At 42.1% G+C, this 9,404-nt stretch overlaps 1 long non-coding RNA gene across 1 annotated transcript in view; it reads left to right on the top strand.

The window, feature by feature from the left end:
- Positions 1-612: 612 nt before the first annotated feature.
- LOC310667213 overlaps positions 613-9,404 on the top strand; it is a 63,868-nt gene continuing 55,076 nt past the window's right edge. Inside the window, exons 1-2 of the long non-coding RNA XR_014506211.1 lie at positions 613-973; positions 3,516-3,759. This is a non-coding gene — a long non-coding RNA (uncharacterized lncRNA). The remainder of the gene's footprint in view (positions 974-3,515; positions 3,760-9,404) is intronic.

Here is a 9,404-nt window from a genome sequence, read left to right as displayed (position 1 = left end):
AATGCAAAGTGATTAAAGATTATTAGGAACAAACAAATATCCTCATAATTTCAAGGTTGCTCAAAACATATTTTAACCATCAAATGCCTTTGTTGAATGGGAATGTTTTAAAATTCTGCCTAAATGTTAAGAAAAATAATTGCAATGTATGCGGATTCTTGTTTTTCTGATACTCATATTAAATTATGGATTTCTCTTATCAATACCATACCTTTCAGGATGCAAATCTTTTCAAAGCAGCTTGCAAGTAGCATTAAAGTAGGGTTTTTTTTAAAAAACAACAACAAACCAATAAACACTATCAACTTAGGCCCCAACTGCTCTGTACATTTAAAACAGTGTCATACCACTTTAAACAGTCTTTCCCAAAGAATCCTGGGAGCTGTAGTTTGTTAAGGGTGCTGAAAGTTGTTCTTTCACAACTTTCTCCTATTCTCCACACAGAACTACAATTCTTGGAGTTGTTTGAACAGTCAATCCCTCTTCACAGGGAATTTGAGAAGTGTAGTTCTGTGAGAGGAATAGGGACCTCCTAACAACTCTCAGCGCCCTTAACAAACTACAGTCCCCAGAATTCTTTTGGGGAAGGATCTTTCCCAAAGGCCAGTTGGTGGCTGAATGTGGTAAGGTGTTCCCACATTGTTCCCAGCCAGGATGACACAGGAAGTTCCCGTACACTGAGTTGGACCATTGGTCCATCTAGGTCAGTTTTGTCCACACTGACTGGCAGCAGGTCTCTAGGATTTTAGCCAGGAGTGTTTCTTGTCCCTATTTGAAGATCCTAGGGATCAAACCTAGGATCTCCTGCATGTGGGGCAGATGCAGCCTCACAGAGCTATATTATAGTCCAAGCTCTCTGGGGGACCTGGGGCCACTCAAAATCTCCCAGGCTAACCAAACCTACCTCGCATGGCTGTTGTGAGGATAAAATGGAGAGGGGAGAGCCCCGTACACGACCTGCAGCTTCATAAAGGTAATGGTTACATATAGATGTAATAAATTAAATAACAAATAAATAAGCTCCCAGGGACATACAGGTGTTTTTGTTTTTGTTCGAGTAACTATTTTGTACTCTCTCAAAAGTAAATTTTTTACATATGCTTTTGTTTTGAACTATTGTTACTTGGTCCTAAGCTCTGGGTAGAAACTCATTCTGGATATAGGAGCGGGGTGGGGGTGGGGGGAAACAACAACAACAGACTAGTTTCAAACAAAGCTTGCAGCCTACACAGAAGCCTGAAACGGAGCAGGAGTTTTATTGTCAAAACATTCCCACACAACTGCCGATTGTTAAGTGCGATCTTGCTCTTCCTGTCAAGTGCACGGGGAAGGGAAGGGAGACGCGACTAAGGGTGCCTGCTGCCTACACAGCAATATATATATATACACCCTGTGCCTGAGAGGAAAATAGGTACACTCGCAGCACAAGCCTGTGCCTGTTTACTCAGAAGTGAGGCCTACTCAATGAGGCTTACACCCAGGTGAAGCGGGCTCAGAACTTGCAGCCTCGTTTCACGTTCAGCGTTCAGTGGGGTTCACAGGGGGGTCAAATGAACATGGCAAGACGCATGAGAAATGCCCAAAAAAGTTAATGTCAAAATAATCTTAACAATACTCAAAGCTTGTTTACTCGCTGAGGCATATTTTTATACTTTGCATTTTTGCTGAGTCTCAAAATACTAAGAGTTGCACCCAACTAAATTATTGCACTTGTGGAACAAACTTTCACCCGTTCAGTAGAGTCTCCCTGTCTCTCCACCCTCCACAAACACCCTGCACCTACCCTAGATCCGCTCTGGAGGACTGGAGAACCCCCAGAGCAGATTTACAAGGGAGCACAGGAGGAGGAGAGCAGGGTGAAGGTCTTTGGCACTCACAGTTGTTGTTCTGCGTGCACAGTGATTTTGTTGGATGCAACCGAATACATTTTCAGTCGAGAGACCTGTGGTACATTACATTTATTGTGCCATAAAATTTTAATATACCGGAGCCTAATTTGTCAGATCCATGAAATAGGGACCTACAACAAAATGTTGCAGTGGGTAGTGCTTCTCTTCAGTGTTTAGTCAGCCATGCTGTCCTTCAGGAAACTCCATTTCATTCCCCCATCCTTTCCTAGTTTTCCATTTTCTGTCCCGCAACAGTCAGGCCCCATCTGCGCTATACATCTGAAGCAGTATTATACCATTTTAGACGGTTATGGCTTCTCACAAAGAATCCTGGGAACTGTAGTTTGTTTAGGTTACTTCGAGTTTATAGGAGACTCCCACTTCCTCTCACAGAGCTACAGTCAATCCCTTTTCTAAGGGAACTCTGGAAATTTATGAAGGAAATAGGGGTCTCCTAGCAATTCTTGTGCTGGTGTACAAAGCCCTGAACAACTTGGGCCCAGGATACCTTAAGGAGCACCGTACCCCATTTGTCTCACGTCAAGCACTGAGACCATATAGGGGAATATTATTAATGGTACCCCATAGACCAAAAACATCACTCATGTCTAGTAGAAGTTATGCCTTCAATGAAGCAGACTCGACTCTATGGAACTCCCATTAGAAATCAAGCAGGCACTGTCACTTCTCAGTTTCAGACACCGGGTTAAAATGGTTTTATTTCAGTAGGCCTTTGCAGTATGAATGTTGTTCTAACGCTTCTGTTTTCTGATGCGATTTACATTTTACATTCTGTATATTGTGTGTTTTATTTTTTTCTATAAGCCACTTTGAGACTTATAATGAAAAGTGGGGCTGGGGCAGCTCTTCATCTTGTCTATGGTGTCTTTTCCTAAACATCAGGAGTCAGAAAAAAACAGTGGCTGAAGTGAAGGGACTATGGCCTTAGTGGCTGACAGTGGCTCTCAGGGAAGCTAATTCCAAGAGTCACCCAAGGTTGCCAATTGACTTGACTGCCCCCTTCCTCACCTTCCCTTACTCTTTTTATCTCCTCTCCCCCTGCTCACTCCAGCATAACAATTTCCCTTTAGGAAATGTTTATGGTAGTCAGGGGTCCTACTTTACAGAGGACTGTCCTGTATTTGATGGGCTGTCAGAGGATAGTCTGAAGGCATCTATCAGAGGAAGGCCTGTCAGAAGATATCTGAAGGCATCCTCTGTTTGAAGGGCTGTCCAGTCAAAGTCTGCTTGAAAATAAGAAATAAAGGAAAACACACTTTTCCAAAGTAGACAGTCTTAGAAAGTATGGTATATAAGAGGAGCTGCCACCATCATGAAAACATAAAAGGCTCTCTTGGTGATACCATAGTATACTTTTAGAAAAACGGCCTGGGTGCTTTTGGAGTATGATGAAGATCTTGCAGTTCACCCTCAAAAATTCCCCCTGATCACTGATAATGGTTAGTGTATGTGCTTGGTCACCATAGAGATGGGGAACTGTATTGCTGTGATTTTATAACCACTGTATGGCTTTATCTTTTTCTACACTGCTTTTAAATTTTTAAATATTGCATGGATTATAGGTGTTATAAAATGAATGAAAAGTGTCCGCTTCCCGCCCTACAGATGAGTGTTGTTTGACCTGCAGCCCTGCAAATGTTGTTGGACTCCAACTCCCATCAGCCCCAGCCAGCATGGCAAATGGTCAGGGACAAGGGAAACAGCTGTCCAGAAACATCTGGAGAACCACAGCTTCCCCACTCCTAATGCAACAGTCTGCCTTCTCTGTGACGCAGCCTACTAGCACCTGAGGTAAGATTGATGGAGCGAGACTGAGGCAGGACAGCACCTCTTCTCTAGTGGCACCAAGGTAGGTCGAGCTCTCTTGTTGGAATGCCCATCTTCCATCTTTCCTCTCAACTTTCAGAAACATTGTGGAAGCAGTTCTTTTAAAACATTTTTTTTTGTCTGATCCCAACTGAGTATTTCTTTTCAGCTGCTCTGTTTGCTTTTCCTATACAGTAATTGATGTTAAACTATAGTGTTTTATCTTTCGGCTGTTGATTTTATAATTTAGCTTATGTAAGGAACTGGCTTTTGGAGCAGCATGAAAATGTCGGAATAAACATACATACATAAACAAAAAGGGTTGCCAGATCTCATAGCTTGACTTGAAATTTCTGCGGCTGCTTCTCAGGATCTCAGGTTGGGGAGTGGGGCAGAGTTAAAGGGTCTGGAGACATTATGCCTGGCTTGAGAGCTTTTGTTATTTGCTCCATCCACCTCTATTCCCTTTCGTAACCCCTTCCCTACTGCCAGACCCGTTTGGGAGCTCCCAAGTGGATCAGGCCCCAGCCCAAAGCTGCACGGTTTACATTTGGCATCAAATTTAAGCAGTATGAAATGCATCCTAAGGCTTCTGGGTGTTCCAATGCTGTGGCCATTCCACACCTGATGCAATAGGACATCAGGTGAGTGACAGGTGGGCATGGCTGGTGGGGCAGAGAACTACCTGGCCACAGATTCGGCCTTTGGGTTCCCATCTATGTGCTAGAGGGGTTGCTGGCTGCCCCCTTCAATCCAAAATCTCAGGGTCTGAGCCTCAGGAAATCTGGAAACCCTTTTCAAAAGCTATAAATAGGTATTTTCAGTGTAATCTGGCATGTTACTCTTTAGATTTCTTTTTGTTGTTTGGTTCCAGAACCATTAAGGTGGCAAGCTTGATTATAGGCTTTTTCTCCTCAGCACTTAAGGCTAAATGTATTTGTTAAAGGGTTGCATATATATATATATATATATATATATGAGAGAGACTTTGATTTATGAGTCCTGTACTGTAGTGTAGGCTTTAAGAAGCCCTGGCAATCATGAGACTTGTCATAAAATCATGAGGCTCTTCATAGGAGTTGACAGCTTTGGATATTTCACTTTAAATAGTCTGTGAGTCTTTTTGAAGCCTGCATTGCCATCCCCCAAAACAGGTTTTTGTGTGGGTGGGTAGGTGGGTATATATATTTTTAAATATTGTTTGGAACGTAATCAGCAAATGGCATACTAAAAGAAGCTAGAGGTTATGTACTAAATGGTTAAAGCAAATTTATCTTTCACTCTTCTGGATAATAGTTAGCTCCACTGAGTGCAATGGGACTTAATTCCAGGTTAGTATGCATAGAATTGCAGCCTAGGTGGTAGATTACACTTGATGATGCTCATGAAAAAGCTTTCTCCTGTATCTGTGTGGGTTTGAAGATGTTCTGAGATTTGCTGGAGCCAATCCAAACTGGACAGCAAGCTGCTGCTGGCTTGGCCCCTCTAAAAGAAGAGGGGACATTGAGATCCCAGGGATAATGGGAGCCACTACGGCTGATAGGATTCATATAAGGGAATGAATGAGTTAGGCTTAGAACTCCTGCCTCCAAAGTGCATAGAAGAACTGACATTAGATCCCAGGGACAGAGAACAGCATCTAATTAAAGGGCATTTGTCACATATCTATAATTAAAATACAAATATGTCATATGCTGTGTCTGCCTATAAATACAGAGAACAGGCAGCCAGCAAAGCCAGCTAAAGGACACCAATCAACCCTCTTATTTGTCAAAACAGAAAATGTCTTTTTGCGGGGGAAGGGAGGACCATATGAAAGGTTTTTATCAAGCTGGAAGAAATGATCCTTGCTTAGAGTGCCCATGAACCCCCCTTAGCATCTACCCACCTAAATGCAACTTCACCCTTTTATGTTGGAAGGAGGGAATCAGTGTAACTGCTCAAACAAATGCTGTCTAATATTCTGGCGTTAATAACCCAAGTCGCTTAACTCCATTGCAATATGTATGTATTTGCACAGAATCAGAAACTTGAAGGGTGATAACCATGCTGTTCATTTCATCACATAACTTATACTGTCTGCTTCATCACACTGTTATAAGAATGTATCTCAGGAATGTGACATTACAGCAGTTTTACCGATACTTTTCCTTTAGTAAAAGGAAAGAAAAATAGGAGGATCGTTGGCAAGAAAGTGATATCAGAAGCACTCTTCCTGCCCAAGGTTACCTTCTGGGGGATGTCTGCAAGAACAGCTATACTAAAGCAATAAAATAAAATAAAGTAATCTCTTTGTAGTTGCCTTGGAAAGAAGTTGAAAGAAGTGAAGAGAATGCTTGAGGGTTGTTCAAAACCATACTGGATCTCTCACTGGCTTTTGATACCATCGACCAGGTATCTTGCTGGACTGGCTCATTGAGGTGGGAGCTGGAGGCACAGTGATAAAATGGTTCCATTCTACCTACACAGCTGGTTTCAGAAATGGCAAGGAGGTGGTGGAGCTTCTGCTCAGCTCCATGGCACCTGTGCAAGGTTCAGTCTTGTCCCCCATGCACTTGAACATCCATATCAGAGGTGGGGAACCTGTAGCCCTTCAAGCTGTTGCTCCCATCACTCTGACCATTGGCCATGCTGGCTGGGCTGATAGGAGATGGAAGTCCAATAAGATATTGGTAGGGTTACAAGTTCCCTATTCCTGATCTACATGAAGCTGCTGGCTGAGATTCTCAGAGGATTTAGGAATGAGGTGACACCCATATGCTGATTACACCCATCTCTATTTCTTGTTTGCATCTGAGTCACATGAATCTGTGCAGGTACTGAGCTGATGTTTGGATTCAGCACTGTTGCTTGAGGCCTAGGTGTTCTCGGTAGTGAGGAGTGCCTTGGGGTGATTTAACAGCTGCAACCATTCTTGGATAAGGATTGCTTGGCCACAGTTCCCTGTGCTCTGGTACGATCCTGTTAAGATTGTTGTAATGTCTTATATATGGGGCTTCTCCTGAAGATGACTTGAAAGCACCAATTTGCGCAGAATGTGGCTTCCAGAATTTGACTGGTACAGCCAAGAGGGATCACAACTGCATTGGCTTCCTATTTTCTTCTGATCCCAGTTCAAGCTGCTGTCTGGTATCTGGATACCTGAAGCAGCACCTCTCCCTATATCAGCCTGTCCATCCTTTAAAAGCAGCAGAGGGGGCACTTCTTCACATTCCACAGTTAGGCAAATGATATGGGGCAGGACCTTCTCTGTGGTGGCCTGCTGTTTGTGGAATGCCCTTCCCCTACAGCTACATGAGAGGACAGCTATGGGTTGTCTGCTTTAATTTATAAGAAATATCAAAATGTGCTCTACATGGTAACAGAATATTACAACAGGGAGGGAAATTAAGCCAACCAACCAGACACACACACACACACACACACACACACACACAGAGAGAGAGAGAGAGAGAGAAAGAGAGAGAGAGAGAGGTGTATATAAAGTTAAAAAAGAAAGTAAGAAGTCTATTTAATAAATACTAACTTTCTTATTGGATAGGTCAAGTATCAGTATTTGTACAATATTGGATCTACCAATCACATGGATAAGGAAGCTGATAAATAAAAAGCCTCATAAAACAAATAAAACTAAGAAAATCTATCTGACATGTGTTATAAGAAACACAAAATCAAAATCATGGTCAGAAGAGCTTATTCAAGTCAGCCAATCAGTGATTAGCAAATAGTTAGTAACACCCTCATAAAATTGGGGAAAGGGTTATGTCCTACCATCACCTGATTTTTATTCAAAAAATAATTAAGCAGGTTCCATGCACATTCAAATTTGTTAACCCTTTGTTTTCTCTGTCTAACCCAATTAACCAATGTAATGATAACATTGTTGTCATTTTGGTATTAAGTGAAAACTTGTCTGTTTCAGCTTTTTAGGTTTTTTTTAAATGAGCAAATGTTTTAACCTTCTCCTCTGTTAAGCTGTTTTTAGTTTTTGTTTGCCAGTGTTTAAAACAAATTCAACTGATTTTTTTGTAAAAAAAATATTATAATTATATTGTTCCCCCATCGTGGTATCAAAATCAATGAAGGATGGGGTATGAATCATATAAACAAATAATTAGTTAATTGGTGGAAAGCATTAGTGAAGACAAAGTTGCCAAGCATATAGAACAGGTCTTGGTGAAGAAGAATCAGCATGGCTTCTACAAAGGATCCATCTTGCTAACCTTTTACAACACTTGGAGAGTGTCGCTTAGTAAGTTGATAGGGATGGTCCAATAGGCACAGTGTACTTGGACTTTCAAAAAAGGTTTTGATAAACCTCCTCACCAATGGCTCCTGAGTAAATCTAGCAGTCATGGAATAAGAGGGCAGGCAGGATTGGCATAGGGGTAAGGGTTGTTGTGTACCTTCCTAGACCCACATCCCTGCAGTGAGGCCACTGCCATGTCCTGAAGACTCCTAATTCTGCTACTTTTTCTCTTTGTGCGCTCTGTGTGTGTGTGTGTGTGTGTGTGTGTGTTAGAAACAATTTTAATGCACTTTTAATAGGTACGTAACAAGACAAGAAAGTAAGATCACTGTAAAGAAGGGTTGTCTCTACCATTGTTCACTTGCTGACTTCTGGCATGTAGGCCTGCTTTTCTCCTGCTGGTTAGTTGTGTGCATTGGGCCCGGAGAAAGAGAGCAAGTGACTGGGCAACGGTGCCTCAGAGAAAGGTAGGGAGCCCACAGATAGAGGGTCCTCGCTGAGGCCATCATGCCTAAGCAGGGACCCCAAACCTGGAGCTGGCATTGAGAGCAGGTCCTCTTATGGAACCAGGTCTGGCTTAAGAACAGGAAGCCATGATCAGGGATAAGTGGACAGTTCTTACAAAGGAGGGATGTAAGAAGTGGGATCTTCCATTCAAAACCTCCCCAAGTGCACAGTGCTGTTTGTACCATTTGATTAAGTGCCCCCATTTGATTAAGTGCAGTCTTTTCTTAATCCCTTGGTTTGAATTTTAATTCATTTTCAGTTAATCTTTGTACTTATTACATCTGTAAGTCCATACATCTTTGTACCTATCATACCCATCAAAATCGAGAGATTTGAAAATGTGTCTCTACAGCCTTGACACTTAAAAAAAAGAAGAAGATTAAAGCATATATTCTTTAGAAATCTACATTCAGCACTTCCTGACATTACGTCTTGTGTCCTGTTTAATCAGATGCCTTTGTACGGGATTATCAGCCTTCTGCACAGGGTCAGCAGTGCTATCAGAGTGAAGCAATCGCCTTAGCCATCAAAATTTGGGTGCCATTGAACTAACCTGGGCATCAAATATCAACTATATTTTACAGTGAGGGTGTGGCTCTTCCATCCCTGTCCTTTTTTCTGCGGCTTCACCTAAGTCTATGCATTATATATCCACTGCAAAGATCTTTCTTTCTACCGCACGACAGCCACAAGCACCATGTATATTTAGAGTCTAAATTTTAGTCAGATACTTTTTTGTTTCTTTCTTGGCTTTCTGTTTCCATTCCTCCCACTGAAGAAGGAATTGATAGCTCTTCCCCACCGTGGAAGCTGGGTTTTGGCACCTCTGTTTTTCTTTGAGCACAAAGGAAGACGGTGGGTGCATAAAACAGCTGATGTTGATGGAGCATTACGAGATATTTTCTGCAGAGTAAACATGCTTCCCAAGACTA

This window comes from Podarcis tiliguerta (assembly GCF_965153285.1).
Source record: "Podarcis tiliguerta genome assembly, chromosome: 2".
Classification (NCBI taxonomy): domain Eukaryota; kingdom Metazoa; phylum Chordata; class Lepidosauria; order Squamata; family Lacertidae; genus Podarcis; species Podarcis tiliguerta.
The sequence above is the reverse complement of the archived record's forward strand: the minus strand, read 5'-3'. Positions and strand labels throughout refer to the sequence as shown.